The sequence below is a fragment of the Bubalus kerabau genome, chromosome 5 (genome assembly GCF_029407905.1).
Source record: "Bubalus kerabau isolate K-KA32 ecotype Philippines breed swamp buffalo chromosome 5, PCC_UOA_SB_1v2, whole genome shotgun sequence".
NCBI lineage: Eukaryota > Metazoa > Chordata > Mammalia > Artiodactyla > Bovidae > Bubalus > Bubalus kerabau.
Window position 1 is genome coordinate 48,504,948 of NC_073628.1, and position 20,365 is coordinate 48,525,312.

The window sequence follows — 20,365 nt, forward strand, 5'->3', positions numbered from 1 at the left end:
TGGGAGATACATTAAACAACGATTATAGATAAAAACTTCAGCTAATATTAATCTGAATGTGTTTCTACCAGTGTAAATAATACTGACAAAGTCACAGTCAGATAATCACATAACTAAATTCACACATATATAGACAGTGGCAGCTAGAGCCACTGTGAGTTACGCCCAAATCTCAGCTAGTGCTCTTGGCATTTCTTTAGATTTCAAAACTAATAAATAATAATAAGCTACAGACAATTCTAAGAATGTTACATTTTTGTGCATGTCCAAAAATTTTAATGTGTTATATAAATCTAAAATATAATAAAATGCATTTTCTTCAATAATCGCACGAGGGCTAATGTGTCTGAGTCAAAATGTGAGTACTCAAAAACCTCCATGCACTCCATTCTATTATCTAGATTCACTGCATTCTATGTAGTTTCAAAACATACTACTTGCCAATAAGATCAGTCTTTAAAAGTTTAGTTAGTTCACATTTTAGTAGTAACAGCAATACTTTATGTGAAACTTATGCCAGTCATAATTAGCTCCCTTATGCTGTTATTATTGTTCAGTCACTAAGTTGTGTCTGACTCTTTGCAACCGCATGGCCTGCAGCACACCAGGCTTCCCTGTCCCTCACCATCTCCTGGTGTTTGCCCAAGTTCATGTCCATTGAATTGGTCCCCTTATATTTTAACTCTAATCCTTATGGCAACACTGCAAGGGAGAAAATACTTGCTCTTTGGAAGGAAAGCTATGGCAAAATGAGACAGCTTATTAAAAAATAGAGACATTACCTTGCTGACAAAGGTCTCAATAGTCAAAGCTATGTTTTTTCCAGCAGTCATGTGCAGATGTGAGAGTTGGTCCATAAATAAGGCTGAGTGTCAAAGAACTAATGTTTTCAAGCTGTGGTTCTGGAGAAGACTCTTGAGAATCCCTTGACCAGCAAGGAGATCAAACCAGTCAACCCTAAGGGAATCAACTCTGAATATTCATTGGAAGAACTTTTGATGAAGTTGAAGCTCCAATACTTTGGCCACCTGATGCGAAGAACTGACTTATTGGAAAAGACCCCCATGCTGGGAAAGATTGAGGGCAGAAGAAGAAGGGGGTGGCAGAGGGTGGGGTGGTTAAATAGCATCTTTGACTCACATTAACTCAATGGACATGAATTTGAGCTAACAAATTGTGGAGAACAGAGGAGCCTGGTGTGCTACAGTCCATGGGGTCACAAAGAGTAGGATACGACTTAGTGACTGAACACCACCAACAAAGTGGTGATCAAATGAAGGACTACCACCTGAGTTATAGGATAGAAAGTCAGGATAGGGATACATTTTATTTTAACATGATAAACGTAGGAGGGGTCTCTGACCCCTTATTCATATCAAAGATCTAACATAGACATCTTGGGGAAAGGAATTCCAGTTTGATGGAACAGCAGAGGAAAATGCCCTGAGATGGGAGTGAATTCAGTGAGTGCAAGAAGCATCAAAATGGCTAGCTTGCTTGGAACAGAGTAGTCCTGGGAAAAAGTAGAAAGGGGTCAGGAAAGAAAGCTAGAGAAGGGCCTAGATAATTTAGAGTCTTAATAGCAACCTCAAGGAATATGTAATATTAATCTGAACCAAGAAAGACTTCTAGCTAAAGAATTAGATGATTTAAAAAAAAAAAAATTGAAGTTTACTTTGGCCATAGAGTGGAGAAGGAAACGGCAACCCACTCCAGTATTCTTGCCTGGAGAATCCCAGGGACAGAGGAACCTTTCGGGCTGCAGTCCATGGGGTCGCAAGAGTCGGACAAGACTGAGTGACTTTGACTACTTGACTTGGCCATAGAGTGATAATGGAGATAAATTTTGTGAAGAATAAACTGTAAGGAATGCACAAGTAAAAGCAGAGAGATCAACAAGACGATGCCTTTGACTAGTATTTGTTTTGAAGCTGATGAGAAAAGGTAAAAGTTCAGAATAGAATTTAAACATCAATTTGTGAAACTGGACTAAGGAAATCAATCGCGGATGGTATAACAAGTATTTAAATCATGGTAATATGCATGAATATGTGTAAAACATACCAAAACATAAGAGGGGAAGTGAAAGTACCAATGATCAGAAAATTAAGCAACTTGCTGATGAGGATCTTCCTGACCCAGGGATCAAACCCAGGTATCCCACATTACAGGCGGATTCTTTACCAGCTAAGCCACCAGGGAAACCCAACCCAGAATACTACAAGAGTTTAAATTTGGACCCAGTTTGATTTGGCTCCAAAGCCTGCCCTCTTTGCATTCACTATACTATAGTAAATCCTGAAAGCGTAGAAACTGCCCACGTTTCCTCTTCAAAGTAAGTGAAAAATCCATTGCTGAGCCTAGGGTATTTCCAGGCCTTTGGTAAATTCACTGCACTATTTCTCAGAATATTAAGCATTCTTGGGAGAATGCAGAAAGGGGATGTTGACCTTCTGAACAATTGACAGTGGAACACACATTAGATGGAATTGCACTTAATTGCTAGGAAGACACCACACTGACAAACAGTGAAGCCATTTGTAGCTTAGATGCCACAGGGAACCTGGGAAATAACGTGCAAAAACATTTTCTCTTCTCTTGCTTTCTTTGGACATATTCTCAAAATGCACTTGCAGTAATTCTTGGAGACTATTACAACAAAACACTTTCTCACCCAAATGCAGTAGGGGAAGTAGCAAAAGAACAAACTAACACAATCAAAGCAACAGCTGGAAAATTGGGGGAGCTACAACCTGTGGCTTATCAGTGTTCCACAGGCTTCTGTTCTAAGGAGCTCAGGCAAACAGAGAAACTCCAAAACGCAGGTAAACAGGAAACACGACCCCTGCTGCTCCTGAGGAGGTTACTGCTGACAGAATAGACCTAGGTCAGCTCAAAAGCGCCTGGAATTCATTCAGCATTCTTGGCACGAAGGCAATACTGACGGAACAGAAGTTACCTACTGGTGTGGTAGCCTTTATCCATTATCCATGAAAGGCACCGTCAGATGCCCTGAGGCTTGAGAGAGAAGTAAAACCATATGTTCACCGCTGCTAGGGTGGCTGTAAAAAGCCACAGCCCTTGAGCCCTACTGAAGATGTTAGTTGGGTAAAATGATGGCACCATAAGGTCTCTCTTTGTGAATTTTAATAAGTTAAATGTTCAGAAACATAAGGTTGCGTACCCCCGATGACTCCAGCCTCGCTAATCTATTTGTTTCCCAGCATCACTGTCAGGTGGAAGTGGATGCACTTCTTGAAGGCGAAGGTAACAGATGATTTTCATGGTCTTTACTCTGACATTTATTTGCTGATAATAAGACAGTGTTCGGGCTAGGTGATGCTCCAGCTTCTAGGCAGATGGTAGAAATTTACAGAAGAATAAGCAGGGCTCTTTCAACTGCTGGGTTTTAAACCTGTGCCGTACAGGATTTTGGAGGCTTTCAGATCTACTCTTTTTAGGGGCAAGACTGTGGGCAAGTTATCTAACCTTGGTATTTGCTTTATCATCAGAAACGTGGGACTAATGATGCCTACATCTTATGATTATAAGGATTAAACAATAACGTAATGATGCTTTTTGCCCAGTGCTAAAAATAAAATAAGTACAAAGTAACTCTCCCAGTCTGTTTGCCTCTGTGATGTTTTTCCGACTGTGTGGACTTAAACTTCTGTTAACAACAGAAAGTAAATAAAAGCTGTGATGTATCTGTAAGCCCCTAAAAGTTTCACTACATATTTTAAGCTTCGGATCCCATCTTGCTAAACCGTGCAAACATTATTTAGATCTCCTACAAATACTAGTCATCGGATTACAGGGACCTGGAAAAACACCTCAGCAGACTGTTTGATCTGCCATGGAGCAAAGGGTCTGGGACTCTGGCCTGACCATCAGTCTAAAAGGCAACATAAAGGATTATAAATAACTGTTCCAGCTGCCAGTGACCTAAAAGCAAAGGGAATGTCAGGGGAAAGTGCTGGGAGCACATGTGCAGTGGGAGCAGGTGGTGGTGGAGGGGTGTACTGAAATAGTCCATTGAAATTTTCATGGAAACAATCCAATGCCTGTTCATGCAAGCATCACTTATGGATGGTTCGGTATGTATCAGACACTGCAGAGAATGCTCACCGGGAAAGGCAGCACAGTGCGACGAAAAGACCGTAGGTGCCAGAGCCAGACACATCAGGATAGATGTCCTGGCTCCATTACTGGACTCTGTTCACAGGGGTTACATTGGTGTGCACAGGGCAAAGTAAAACCGGAACCCTCCCCAACTCTGTTCATTATGGATCGCTTATATAGAGAGCAGGCTTGTTCATGCGTAGCTCAGCCCTTCTTGCTTCTGGTGCTGAGGGGCTGTGCTCCTAAAAGCACCAACAGCAGTTCTGCTTTGAAACTTTCTTACCTCTTGTGACACAGCCAGGGGGGACCCAGCTCTTAACTCTGTAAACTGTATGTTTGGAAGTGAAAACACACACCTCCTATGCCCTGCCCAGTGTCAAGTGAAAATACGAACCCTTAGCATAGTACATAGAGTTTCTCATCATCTGACTCTCATCAGCCTGAAAAGTGGGCTTCCCAGGTGGCCCTAGTGATAAAAACCCCACTTGCCAATGCAGGAGACATGAGACACAGGTTCAGTCCCTGGGTCAGGAAGATCGCTGGAGGAGGGCACGGCAACCCACTCCAGAATTCTTGCCTGGAGAATCCCATGGACAGAGGAGCCTGGCAGGCTACAGCCCATAGGGTCACAGTCGCACATGACTGAAGTGACTTAGCACACACACAGCCCAGCCTGAGAAGTAGTTTCACTTCGATACCACTGCGCATCCTGAATCAGTTCAGTTCAGTCGCTCCGTCGTGTCTGACTCTTTGTGACTCCATGAATCGCAGCACGCCAGGCCTCCCTGTCCATCACAAACTCCTGGAGTTCACTCAGACTCATGTCCATCCAGACAGTGATGCCATCCAGCCATCTCATCCTCTGTTGTCCCCTTTTCCTCCTGTCCCAAATCCCTCCCACATCAGAGTCTTTTCCAATGAGTCAACTCTTCGCATGAGGTGGCCAAAGTACTGGAGTTTCAGTCTTAGCATCATTCCTTCCAAGGAAATCCCAGGGCTGATCTCCTTCAGAGTGGACTGGTTGGATCTCCTTGCAGTTCAAGGGACTCTCAAGGGTCTTCTCCAACACCACAGTTCAAAAGCATCAGTTCTTCGGCGCTCAGCCTTCTTCACAGTCCAACTCTCACATCCATACATGACCCCTGGAAAAACCATAGCCTTGACTAGACGGACCTTTGTTGGCAAAGTAATGTCTCTGCTTTTGAATATGCTATCTAGGTTGGTCATAACTTTTCTTCCAACAAGTAAGCGTCTTTTAATTTCATGACTGCAGTCACCATCTGAAGTGATTTTGGAGCCCAGAAAAATAAAGTCTGACACTGTTTCCACTGTTTCCCCATCTATTTCCCATGAAGTGTTGGGACCAGATGCACATCCTGAATATAACATTCTTAATACACAAAGATTAACGCAAGCATTTAGACAATGGTGTGTAATAGGTGAGAAGTAAACATCCGGTCATTTTTATTCTTTGCAAATGAGCTAAGCCTGGACTGGAATGACCTGCATAGTCTATTTTGTCATAGGTAACAAACAAAAGAAAACAACAGTGTCATGCTTTATATTCACTACAATGTCTTTGCTCCCTGTGCTGTAGAGAGAAATTTCCCACCTCAATCTATGCCACTCCTTCCCTAAACTGTGAAAACCCAGACCTTTTCCAAAACGGGCTTTGTGTTAGACTTTTTTCAATCCCTTGGCTACATGACTAAGACCTGCTCACCCTCCTCAATGAGTTGCTTGAAAGGTCTTGGCAAAATCACACAGCCTCCTTGGCTAAGTGAAACCAGCTCCTGAAAGAGCACTCCTTATAAATTGTCTTGTCCATATGTTTCTGGAGGATGTGCCATCTGGGATTAGAGTGCTCATATTTTATGAAGCAGGAAAGCAAAAAATATGTTCACAATTTAACAGTCTCATTTGATGGGAAAGTGGAATTGAATGTATTTCTAACAAATATATATCATTTCAATATGTGAACCCACTGTGTGCCAGAAATCCAATTAGACAATCTTTGGAGTTGAAATGAATTAAGTGACACCATGCTTATCTTTAAAGAAGGAGAAAGTCCAGAGAGAAAGGGAACTTGCCTCTGGTCAAACTGTCAGTAATATACAAAGGTATAAAAGTGAAGTGAAAGCTGCTCAGTTGTGTCCAACTCTGCGGACCCCATGGACTATCCAGTCCATGGAATTCTGAAGGCCAGAGTACTGGAGTGGGTAACCTCTCTCTTCTCCAGTGGATCTTCCCAGCCCAGGAATTGAACCAGGGTCTCTTGCATTGCAGGCAGATTCTTTACCAGCTGAGCTATCAGGAAAGCCCTGTAAAGAAATATGCTAAAAGCATATTTCCTCATCCAAGCCAGATCCAGGAGGTTGGTCAAAGCTGCTGCCATCCTTGTACTGGGGAAGAATCCGCAGTTCATAGAAGGGGTATCATCACCTTGCCATGAGCAGGCAAGGGCGGTGGCCCAGGCCTCGTGCCTTGTCTTCTTTGTCGTAACTCAAAGAAGAAATGGAGTGCTTGGCAGTTATTTGTAAGACCTTCACCCAGCTGCATTCATTTAACACACATTTCTTAAGAACCAACAAATGCTAAACAATACATAGTGTAAAAAAAGGACTACACTCCACTGCTGGCAACGAACCTGCTTTTCAGAACCCCCCTAGCCTTTTTTGGCGTCTTTACATGTATTTGTGTGACTTGCCACTTTGTGCAGTTTCTTAATTAGTTGGCCATATTGCAAATATACCTCAGCGTGGCCCAACTGTAGACCTCAGCCCATTATCATATCATTAAGTTAAATTAGTGGGTTGTGACAAGGATTCTTCTGGCTATTACTAACAACAGAATAGATTAAAATGCAATGTAATGGAAAGTATTAGAGTGCTTCATCTAGAAATATATTACATTAATGTCTTTATCAAAACTCAGCAGTGGCCACAGGACCGGAAAAGGTCAGTTTTCATTCCAATTCCAAAGAAAGGCAATGCCAAAGAGTGCCCGAACTACCAGACAAGTATGCTCATTGCACATACCAGCAAGGCAATGTTCAAAGCCCTTCAAGCTATGCTTCAATAGTACATGAACTGAGAACTTCCAATGTACAAGCTGGATTTAGAAAAGGCAGAGGAAGCATAGGTCAAATTGCCAGCATACACTGGATCATTAAAAAGGCACGAGAATTCCAGAAAAACATCTACTTTGGGTTCATCGACTACATGAAAGCCTTTGACTGTGTAGATTACAACAAACTGTGGAAAATTGTTAAAGAGATGGGAATACCAGAAGACCTTATCTGCTTCCTGAGAAACCTGTATGTAGGTCAAGAAGCAACAATTAGAACCAGGCATGGAACAACAGACTGGTTCCAAACTTGGAAGGGAGTACATCAAGGCAGTATATTGTCACCCTGCTTATTTAACTTATATGCAGAGTACATCATAAGAAATGCTGGGCTGGATGAAACACAAGCTGGAATCAAGATTTCTGGGAGAAATATCAATAACCTCAGATATGCAGATGACACCACCCTTATGGCAGAAAGTGAAGAGGAGCTAAAGAGCCTCTTGATGAAAGTGAAAGAGGAGAGTGAAAAAGTTGTCTTAAAGCTCAACATTCATAAAACTAAGATCATGGCATCCAATCCCATCACTTCATGGCAAATAAATGGGGAAAAAAATGGTAACAGTGGCTGACTTTATTTTCTTGGGCTCCAAACTCACTGTGGATGGTGACTGCAGTCATGAAATTAAAAGACACTTGCTCCTTGGAAGAAGAAAAGCTATGACAAACCTGCTGCTGCTGCTGCTAAGTTGCTTCAGTCCTGTCCGACTCTGTGCGACCCATAGACGGCAGCCCACCAGGCTCCCCCGTCCCTGGGATTCTCCAGGCAAGAACACTGGAGTGGGTTGCCATTTCCTTCTCTAATGCATGAAAGTGAAAAGTGAAAGTGAAGTTGCTCAGTCGTATCCAACTCCTAGCAACCCCATGGACTGCAGCCTACCAGGCTCCTCCATCCATGGGATTTTCCAGGCCAGAGTACTGGAGTGGGGTGCCATTGCCTTCTCCTGACAAACCTAGAGAGTGTATTAAAAAGCTGAGGCATCACTTTGCCGACAAAGGTCCATATAGCCAAAGCTATGGGTTTCCTAGTCAGTACGGATATGAGAGTTGGACCATAAAGAAGGCTCTCCACTGAAGAATTGATGGTTTCAAGTTGTGCTGGAGAACACTCTTAAGAGTCCCTGGGACAGCAAGGAGATTAAACTGGTCAATACTAAAGGAAATCACCCTGAATATTTATTGGAAGTACTGATGTTGAAGCTGAAGCTGATCCAATACTTTGGCTACCTGATGCAAAGAGCCGACTTACTAGAAAAGATCCTGATGCTGGGAAAGATTGAGGGCAGGAGGAGAAGGGGATGACAGAGGATGAGACGGTTGGATAGCATCATTGTCTCAATGGACATGAGTTTGAGCAAACACCGGGAGGTAGTGAAGGATGGGAAATCCTGGTGTGCTTCAGTTCATGGTGTAACAAAGAATGTGACATGACAGCGACTGAACAACCACTACCACCACCACCACCTAAATTATATATATATATATATATACATGCTTAACTTAATTTAATTATACTTATTCAAGTGGGTTATAGTTTATAAAATTTAAATGCCATCCCCCATTTATCTAAAGTACTCAAAAGAACAGTATACAATGTGTATTTCAAAATGGAGAATGTCAATTAAATAGTAACAGCAATAAACAATTTACTGCATTTAGGATATGATATCCTTTAGTCTGCCTCTAGAATCTAGACTGTCCGTTAAAGAAAGAACTGTTAACAGGGAAGGAGTAGAGACACAGACTTAGGGCACGGACTGTGGACACAGAGGGGAAGGAGAGCGTGGGACAAACCGAGAGAGCAGCACTGACATATACGCACTGCGTGTTTAAACTGCATAGCTGGTGGAAAGCTGGGGGCACCTCGATGACAGGAAACTTTTATCCATTTTGAATCCTCAGGATTTAGTTCAAAGACAGGGATATTGTATGTACTCCCTAAACACACAGACCTGTGAGACATACTGTAGAAAAGGGATTTTGCCCTTCAGTTAGGCCAAAAGTGACTCAGATAAACTATAAACTGATTGATTAGACCAGAGTGATTAACTGAACAATGGAACTACTAGCAGATTAGTATATTTAAACATGGAATGAAAATATTATGAAATATTAAATGCTTTTGGAGAGTAAACTTGGACTTGCTGAACATTTCTGAGGATATTTTGAAATGATATTCTATACTATGTGTAAGATAGTTTGTATTTATTGGCAAATGTTGAATATATTGTTAATAGAGAAGTTCAAAATTTAACCTAAAAAATGTATTATAAGAATGTAAAAGTGAAGAGTTGGGGTGAAAATTAAATGGGGAGAAATAATCTCCCTTAAAGTTCTTGGAGAAAAGTTTGGCATGATATAACAACAGACTACCCAAGACATTTCATGTGTTCATGTCATTATAATAGATGTTTTACAGGTGTCTCCAAAATGGAGTCATCGTTTTGGGATTGTCATGACAATGATGCTACAATCAGGTTTAGATTTATTGTGGTCAAATTGCCATTGACTTTCTGTGATCCTCTGAGTCCATAACTTACAACCAACTTGGGAGGATGAAACTAAGATTCTGGAGACTCTGAACTCGAATCTGACTGAAATAATCGTATACATTTTGGGCCAGGATCCTATTTCAGTTAAATTCAAGTTCTAAGTCCAAGGCAGGTGAAAATTATAACCCGTAAGATCCAGGAACATAATCCTGCGTCCTGGGTAAAGTTCAAAGACTCTGTTCCCAGACTTCATCTAACATAGGGTGAAGTTTTATCAGTCCAAAAAAAAATTACTATTTGCTTTCTATTCCGGGTAATTAAATTTTCCTGTAAATTATATTACATTGTAAGTGTTGTATTATTTTTCTGCACCAGCGTGTGCTGGGATTTTATTATAAACTGTAGGTGAGGACATGCAAGCAGCCTGGTTGACACAACAGACATATTTTTTTTATGCACTATCTACCATATGTCAGGCATTATGCACCATTTTCGTCTATGTTATTTTATTCAAACAAATATGCATTTACAGATGGATTACAGACAGATGAATAAACTCGCCTAAGGTCACGCACATAGAAATCAGCAAAGCCAGCATTGGAAGTCAGATCTCTCCAAATCCCAAGTACTACTCTGTTTCCATTACTACACCACACTGCTCCTCTGCTTCTATCAACAGGCTGCCATAAGCCAGATGTTCTCGTGTTATTTTATCGATATACCCGACTTCCATCAGTTTCTTATGAGTTTTTAAAGATGGAAATAAAAAGTGAAGAGAGAAAAAAAATGTCTCTTTAAAAATTATATCACTGTTAAGAAATAGAATAGATTTAGATACAGGTTTAGGGTTTCAGGAAATCTATATTAGGAACTGAAGGGCAGATCTGTATCAGGAAACTGAGAGGCAAGTATTTTTTCTATTATTTCATTGTGTCTGTTCTTCATATATAACGCCAGGGTAAATGTCAGAATGATTCAGGCCAATAATTGCAAACAATATATTACAGCCCCTGAATTAATGAGGTTTAGGTGTCTCTGTTTTATTAAAAAAAAATGGTTGAGATTATATTACAAAGAGGTAATAACCATTGGATTATTACCTCCTTATACCTAATAAGTATATTTTATTTCAAGATTTTTATCTTTGTATAACACACATACAAGTATATTATCCAGAAAGAAATGGTCTTTGGTTTTATAAATCCTTGGGGCAGGCACCTAAAAACTGCCAAATGGGCACTAAGTAGTCAACGCACTTTTCTGACTGGTGGGTTGGAAACTGGGATCTGAACCTTCACTAAGGGAGCTGTCAGGGTCCCCCACTCACAGTTGTTGCAAACACTCTCCTTCTGCCACAGGGCAGCCTCTCTCAGAAGACAGTGTGGTTTAGAAATGACACAGCTGACAGGGGACTAATCTCCTAGATATACAAGGAGATCTTGCAACTCAGTACCAAAAAAATAACTCAGTCAAAAAAATGGGTGAAGATCTAAATAGACATTCCTCCAAAGAAGACGTAGAGATGACCAAAAGAAACAGGAAAAGTGCTGCAATTATTACAGATATGTAAATCCAAACTACAATGGAGTATCACCTCACAGTGATCAGAATGGCCATCATCATAAATATACAAACAGATTCTGAGGAGACTGTGGAGAAAAGGGAACCCTCTTGCACTGTGGGTGGGAATGTAACCTGATACAGCCACTGGAAACAGTATGAAATTTCTTTAAAACAACTATAAATAGAGCTACTATGCAAGCCAGTATTTCCACTTGGGCATATACTCAGAGAAAATTAAAAAATATACAGGTACCCCAATGTTCCTTGGAGCACTATTCTCAATAGCCAAGACATGGAAACAAGCTAAAGAGCAAGCAACAGAGGACTAGATAAAGAAGAAGTAGTACATATACGCCATGGAATATTGCTCAGCCATAAAAATGGCCACAGTGCCATTTGCAGCAATATAGACACACCTAGAGATCGTCATACTGAGTGAAGTAAGTCAGACACAGAAAGACAAATATAATATGATCTCATGTATATGTGGAATCTAAAAAAAAACAAAGGTACAAATGAACTTATTGGCAAAACAGAAGTAGAGTCATAGATGTAGAAAACACACTTATGGTTACTAGGGGATAAGAGTGGATAAATTGGGACTGAGGGACTGAGACTGACATATACACACTACTACATGTAAAATAAGCAACAAATAAGAACCTATTGTATAGTGCAGGCAAGTCTACTCAATAATCCATAATGGCCTGCATGGGAAAAAATGAAAAAAAGAGTGTGTGTGTGTATATATATATATATATATATATAGAGAGAGAGAGAGAGAGAGAGAGAGAGAGACTGCTGTACACCTGAAATTAACACAACATTGTAAATCAATTATGCTCCAAATAAAAAAAAGAAGTAGAAGACAGCAGTGTAGTACCTTGTGAGATGGAATAAAACTAGACCTGCAATGTTTTCCCAACTCTCAATATAGATAATTTTCAAAAAATGTTTTTCAGGAGCAAAAGCCATAGAGTTAACCTCTCCTGAACTCCACAAAAACTAGCTTCAAATATATATATATTCATAAGGTGATATTTCTTTATAATATAAAAAAATACACAAAATTGTCATCAATAAACCGAAAGCATTTCCTTTCATAGCTGTCAAAATACTAACATTGAACCTCAGACCCACGCTCTTATCCCTGAGTCAGCATTTCTATTTATTTAATACACAGGGGTACATGGAAAACCAAGTTTCCTATTAGGTCAAAGAGTTATTTTACTAATAAAAATAAAGGATCTGAAGTAGTTTTCTCTACCTGAATGAACAACTTTATTAACTCTTTTAAATTAAATAGAACCCACTTATATTATTAGAAACTTAAATTTTCATAGAGAGTTTTCATTGTCATCTCATTTTTTTTCCCTATTAACCCTGTAAGAAAACAACGGGTGGATCACTGCCTTCATTTTACAGATAAGGAAACAGAGGTTTGACAATATAAAATAGGAAGTCAACATCGTAGAACCAGGGGATAGTGAAGCCAGAACAACAATGCAAAACTGCCTTTAAGGCTCTAGATTCAGGTTCATTTCAGTTCAGTTCGGTTGCTCAGTCGTGTCTGACTCTTCGCAACCCCATGAATTCCAGCACACCAGGCCTCCCTGTCCATCACCAACTCCCAGAGTTCACTCAAACTCATGTCCATCGAAACAGTGATGCCATCCAGCCATCTCATCCTCTGTCGTCCCCTTTTCCTCCTGCCCCCAATCCCTCCCAGCATCAGAGTCTTTTCCAATGAGTCAACTCTTCGCATGAGGTGGCCAAAGTACTGGAGTTTCAGCTTTAGCATCAGTCCTTCCAAAGAACACCCAGGACTGATCCCCTTTAGAATAGACTGGTTGGATCTCCTTGCAGTCCAAGGGACTCTCAAGAGTCTTCTCCAACACCACAGTTCAAAAGCATCAATTCTTTGGCACTCAGCTTTCTTCAGAGTCCAACCATCACATCCATACATGACTATTGGAAAAACCATAGCCTTGACTAGATAGACCTTTGTTGGCAAAGGAATGTCTCTGCTTTTCAATATGCTATCTAGGTTGGTCATAACTTTCTTTTCAAAAAGTAAGTGTCTTTTAATTTCATGGCTGCAATCACCATCTGCAGTGATTTTGGAGGCCCAAAAAATAAAGTCTGACACTGTTTCCCCATCTATTTCCCATGAAGCGATGGGACCAGATGCCATGATCTTAGTTTTCTGAATGTTGAGCTTTAAGCCAACATTTTCCACTCTCCTCTTTCACTTTTATCAAGAGGCTTTTTAGTTCCTCTTCACTTTCTGCCATAAGTGTGGTGTCATCTGCATATCTGAGGTTATTGATATTTCTCCCTGCAGTCTTGATTCCAGCTTGTGCTTCTTCCAGTCCAGCATTTCTCACGATGTACTCTGTATATAAGTTAAATAAGCAGGGTGACAATATACAGCCTTGACGTATTCCTTTACCTATTTCATGTTAGTGTCAACCTATGTTAAAAACCAAAGAAAGAAAGAAAACTTCTGGAGTTGAGTGCTGTGGAAGCAAGAAGAAAAAGAAACAGGAAAGAGAAAAATGCCTAGGAGAGGAAACATTATTTTCCTAGCCCAGGAAAATGTCAGGTCTTTATTCAACTCTCGAGTGTCTGTTGGATAGGTAAGGCCATCCCACAGCCTGCCCTCTAGGGTAAAGAGAATGTTCCTGCAGAATCCAATCATGGTAGCAAGGACCTGAGATTTCCAAATATCAGGAAGCTATGAGTTAAAGCATTAAGGGCTATGTGAAGAGTGAGTCTGACGTCTATACTTATGAAATATTCTGTGCAATGTGAGCTCCCCCGGATCCTGCATTAATGAATGCAAATGAAGGGATTGAGGAGAAATGGGCTGACACACTTAATCAAGGCTGCCTGAACTATCTTAGTGATAAAGCTGCAATAACATTCTTAAATTTGGTGGCTGGGATTGATCCCATATAATAATACATTAGAAGTCATAAACCTTCCCTTTAGAAAAAGGTAGAAATGCATTTTAACAAGCACTGTTTCCTAGATTTCTGGGCTATTTATAGATTGCTTATCGTTAACTTAAAAATCTCCATGAAATCTGTAAACTTGAAACTGCGAACAGCTGACATGTACAGTCTGATAATCAACAACTTTATGCTAGGACTTCAGCACTGGAAGACAAACATTTAGGGAGCTTGATGTTAAAAATGATCAGCCAATTACTTTGATTTAATTAAAAGTCAATTCATTCTGTGCAGGAAAAAATCTACAGGTCATCAGGCAAAACCAAAACATGTACAAAAACAATCAAGCATTTATTTAAATTTGTTTATGTTTCTAACGCTAGTTTAGTATCTTTTTCCTCATAGTTAGTGACTTGTTCAGAAATAAAATCCTTTCATTTCATATGATCAGAACATTCTGCACCTTGTACTATCCAAGACTGAATCAAAGACAGGACAGGGTTTAGGAATACATGGGACTCTGTGATATCAAATGGTTTACAAAAAGGTCACCCAGGTTAAAGGTCTATCAGGTTAAAGGTCTTCACAATTGAAATTTTCCCTGTATACCACTTCTCTACTTCTAAAGTCAGCAGCTGTTGCTGTAAGGTGTACCAATAAGTGTAACCAACTACATCTCGGCTCCAAGATCCCCAACGTCGGCGTCCTAGTGCCCTCCTTATGTTGACTGCTTCATCGTGGCTCCAGGGTATAACAGAATATGCCTTTGAAATTTGCATGTCTCTAATTAGTGAATTTGCACATTCGCTACCTCTACAACAACCAGCTGCCACCTGTACTTCCTGTATGTACGACACCTCATGACACCACAGAGCCTTCTCTCTGAATCCTCAAAGTGCAAGATTGCATCTTTGTTAGCCAGTCAGAAAAATATACACTTTTACTCATTTTGCTTTTCATACATAAAGTTAAATTTGACCGATTTCCAATGTGTGAAAAGAAGAAAATACCAGAATTGCTATTTCCTAATTCCTCTAGCCTAGGATAGGAGGAAGGAAGTAGTCTAAAGTGCTCTGCTGATGATATATTTAATTAAAAGAAGAAATGCACGTAACCAGGAATAGCTTAAAACAAACTATCAATGGAGACAATATAGATATCACTGAAAAGCATGATAAATGCAAAGCATATGTTTTGCCTAAAGCGGTATCATTTTGGCTCGTTCTTATTTCTCCCCAAAAGGCAAGGAAATGTGATTATTCCACAAAAAAAAGGGTGAAAACTATCAAAAGATAGCACCTATGTAGATCATGACAAAGTGGTGAGTGATGTTGCATTCCTCATTCTTAACTCAGACTGAAGCAAGACACTCAAAGATCTGAGGTTCCTCTAAATACTGCATGTTCTGCTAGATTCCATTTTATTCAGTTGAGTATTCACCATTGGATACAAATGAGCAAACACTGGGGAAAAAGTGCAATGGCTAGAAGTTAAATCCAAAGGAGGAGACTCTCCCAGGGAAACAGTATCTCCTTGCCCCCACCATGAAAAGGCACCAGGAATGCTGGTGCAATGGTGAAGAATCCACCTGTCAATACAGGAGATGCCGGAGACACAGCTTCAATTCCTGGGTTGGGAAGCTCCCCTAGAAAAGGAAATAGCCACTCACTCCAGTATTCTTGCTTGCAAAATTCCATGAACAGAGGAACTTGGCAGGCTATAGTCCATGGCATCATAAAGAATCTGACATGACTAAACCCGCACACACACACACACACACACACACACACGCACACACACACATATGAGCAAGCACTGGGGGAAGAGTCCAATGGCTATGAACTTAAATCCAGATAAGGAAACTCTTGTATGGAAACGCATCTCCTTTCCCCCTACAATGAACAAACAGTGACACTGTGAATATTAATAGTGAAAAAGACCTAAGAAATTATTTTATACATTATCTATTATAGTTCTCACATTAGGGAAACAGAGTTAGAGAGAAGTAAAGTGACTTGGAAAAAAAACAACAACAACAACAACACACTGTACAAGAAGCAAACCTGACTTAAGCATCATCTAGCCTTTACTAGGAGAAGGCAATGGCACCCCACTCCAGTACTCTTGCCTGGAAAATCCCATGGACGGAGGAGCCTGGTGGGCTGCAGTCCATGGGGTCGTGAAGAGTTGGCCATGACTGACCGACTTCACTTGCCCTTTTCCTTTTCATGCATTGGAGATGGAAATGGTATCCAACTCCAGTGTTCTTGCCTGGAGAATCCCAGGGACAGGAAAGCCTGGTGGGCTGCCATCTATGGGGTAGCACAGAGTCAGACATGACTGAAGCGACTTAGCAGCAGCAGCAGCCTTTACTCAGCAAGTGTGAAATGTGTCATATGTGCCAAGTACTATGCTAGAGGCTGAAGATGTAGAAATAAAATATAGACTATCTTCTTAATGAGTCAATCTAAAGGAGGAGCTAAATTTGTAACAAAACCAACACAAGCCTAGGAGTTTGAGGCTGCTAATTTCCTTTACATATAGGACTTCCCTGGTGGTCCAGTGGTTGAGAATCTGCTTGCTCGTGCAGGGGACATGGATTCAATCCCTGGTCCAGAAAGAGTCCACATCGTATGGTGCATTTAAGCTAGCTCACCACAACTACTGAAGCCCATGCACCCTAGAATCCATGATCAGCGTCAGGACAAGCGACCCCAATGAGATGCCTGCACGTCCTAACTAGAGAGTGCCCCCAACTCGCCACAACTAGAGAAAGCCCAGGTGGCAATGAAGAACCAGCACAGCCAAAAACATATAATCAGAAATAAGATAGACTAGAAAAATGCTTCCTTTTTATGTCGATTAGAGAATCGGGGTTTTGAGCAGTCATCCAGCCCGTGCGTAGGACGCCCAGATCTGGCTGACTCTAGACTTGATGCTCTCAACCTCTTCTTTCTAAATGTAAAAATTTTCTGATAAATATGTTTTGGTGTTTTTGTGTGAATGTACATATGAGGTGGGCAGTGGTGGGAAGAAATGACAGTCTGTGTATTTTCAGGGTTCAAAAATCCCACTCCAGTGAGTTGTCCAGCAACCTCTACTAGTAAATACCAGAGGCAAGAGTTTGCCCACAGACACTGACCTCTGACCAGAAACATTTTGCAGAAGTACAAATAAAATTGTATCAGTCACTACTCATTACACTGAGCTTTGTATGCGCATGTGTGTGACAAGTTGCTATTGATCCTACCTAGGCTCCAGACAGTCAGAGGACCCATCTGTCCAGCGCTTTCTAAAAGCCTGCTCTGCCTCATCTTCCCTAGCTCTCTCCCTAAGAACTGGAAACTTGACAGGAGAAAACGAGCAGCCGTTAGCTACAAAGACTGGCCTGTTAATGATGTTGGCTCTATTCCAGCCCGGGAAGGTCAGCGCTGTGCTGCGGTTTCAATTGATGTTGTAGAATGAATTCCCTGTGAGTGAGGAGAGAGAAGGCATCTCTATGATCCCAGCACAGTGGGGAGGTGGTGACAGCCTAAAAAGAGGGTGGGATCCACGACCAGAGGGAGGTTCACTAAGGGTAATATTCATCCCTATAGAATAGTCTAATTATATTTTATAGACAAAAGAGTAGGAGGAGAATCCAAATTCAGCCAAAAGCTCATAGAAGTAGGCAGGCTGACGTGTTAACTATGACATTTTTCCCGATAGGATACCAGCTTTCTTTTAGGATTGTCCCTTGGGTAGAAGTTCCACCCGTATAGTTTCACTTAACAGCAACAACTACAACAATAATGACAAATGAAAAGGGTTTAAAAAAATTATAAATACTAAACCCAAAATTATTCATTTAAAATACCGCAGCTTGTGGTTTTTCTTATGCCCATTTCATAGATTGAAAAAGGCACCCCAAAAATATTAGCTCAGTGGCTCAAAGCTAATTAGTGACAAACTGATTGAGTCGAGTTTAGGTCCTCTGACTCTAAAGCAGTGCTTCTCTGCTCTAACTAGGTTGCCACAACAAAGTATCACAAACCATTGGCTCAAAACAACAAAAATTTATTCTTTCACTGTGATACAGGCTGAAAGTTAAGAAGCTGGCAAGGCTATGCTCTCTTTTATTTGTTCAGCAGGCATTTTCCTACTTCTTTTTCTAAGCAATGTATCTATTTTTCTTAGTAGGTGCTATATCTTTCCAACTGCCCTAATTTGCAAATTTCCTTTACTATTTGCACCATTCTAAGAGAGAATTAAACTGCTAATTAAATTGGATCTACTACAACTCTCATGACACTCACCCAGACACCCTAACAAGGTGCATTTATATTTATCAATTCTTTTTGTTGTTAGTCTTTGATCAATTTGCTCTCTGGCATCACTCTATGAACATGACTTTATTTTTAGAGAATAGGATTGCATAAAATGTCTCTATTGATTAGTACATAAAAAGATAAATAGGCAGCTTTTGAACATTTTAAAATTAATTCCTGCCCTGTCTCTGGTCTACACAAATTATATTAGGTTTATTGCATTCAGTGGATAGTTTGGATTTTATCAGTAGTATCAATATTTTAGAACTATGGAGTTAGATGGGAACTTAAGTTTATGTTTATATGTCACATCCAAACACAATCATTTTAAACTGGTTCTTGTTAGGGAATGACACTTATCCTAATCCTTTCTTCCTTTCTTTCTTTTTTAAAAGGGGGAAAGAATGATTTATCCATGCCTAGAAGGGAACAGCATCAGGAAGATCACCATCCCATTTTCCACCCCCTCTCTGAACTCATTTCAATTGATTAAATAAGTAGGTGATGAAAGTGGTGGAATGGTGTGATTACTAAGCAGTTTAAACTCCAATATAAGGTGCAAAAGGATAGGAAATATGGACGACTAGAAACCAGCACTAAACAGGGTATCAGCCTCATAACCTAAAGAGGAGGTTTCCTAATAAAGGAGACCAAGGAGCCCCTTCCTCCTTCGCTGCATGGCTCCAAGGCAGAGCAGCTGTTCCCAAGGGCAGCTTCCCCACTGCTGTCTGTGTCTGGTGCAAGGCAGACAGTGGGTGTGGATGGCTACTTATAGTGAGCAGGAATAGTGAAAATGAACTCCATTGATTTGAATACAAATAGGACCCAGATAAAAAGAGCAAGATTGAAAAAGCCAGGATAGGCTTTACCTCTGATCCAATTTCATTAACCAGTAAATATTCTTCCTTGGTAGAGAGGAGGAAGTCCATGAGGGTAGAGAGACTTAGAGGTGTCTTCCAACACCATTTCCTTCTCAAGGATGAAACAAGAACTCCCTACCTGCACCTGTGTCTTTGGAAAAAAGTAAGTTAATCAGGAGGCCCACCCCCTTTCTCAACACCTGAGCAGACTATTGGAAAGGCACTCACTAACTGTTTGGTCAATGGTGTCCACACCATTCCAAAGCCTAGAAGTTCAAGCAGCAGAAAAGAACAGTTAACCAAGGAATTTCTCATGGCACTTGCCTCTCTCTCTCATCCTTCTAAACCTTTCTGTGCTCCAGTAATTTTATTGCATTGTTGCTGTTCAGTTGCTCAATCATGTCTGACTCTCTGCGACCCCATGGACTGCAGCACGCCAGGCCTCCCTGTCCATCACCAACTCCTGGAGCTTACTCAAACACATATCCATTGAGTCAGTGATGCCATACAAGCATCTCATCCTCTGTCGTCCCCTTCTCCTCCCACCTTCAATCTTTCCCAGAATTAGGGTCTTTTCCAATGACTCAGTTCTTCACATCAGGTGGCCAAAGTATTGGAGTTTCAGCTTTGACATCAGTCCTTCCAATGAACAGTCAGGACTGATTTCCTTTAGGATGGACTGGTTGGGTCTCTTTGCAGTCCAAGCGTTTCTCAAGAGTTTTCTCCAACACCAAGAAATAGTTTCCAGTAAATAGTATCCAGTAAAATTCAGTTTAGTTCAGTTTAGTCACTCAGTCATGTCAGACTCTTTGCGACCCCATGAATCGCAGCATGCCAGACCATCACTAACTCCCAGAGTTCACCCAGACTCACATCCATCGAGTCAGTGATGCCATCCAGCCATCTCATCCTCTGTTGTCCCCTTCTCCTCCTGTCCTTGA

At 40.8% G+C, this 20,365-nt stretch overlaps 1 long non-coding RNA gene across 1 annotated transcript in view; it reads right to left on the reverse strand.

The window, feature by feature from the left end:
- LOC129652717 (uncharacterized) overlaps nt 1-20,113 on the reverse strand; it is an 83,170-nt gene extending 63,057 nt beyond the window's left edge. The window contains exon 1 of the long non-coding RNA XR_008714707.1: nt 19,434-20,113. This is a non-coding gene — a long non-coding RNA (uncharacterized LOC129652717). The remainder of the gene's footprint in view (nt 1-19,433) is intronic.
- Between the last annotated feature and the right edge of the window lie 252 nt (nt 20,114-20,365).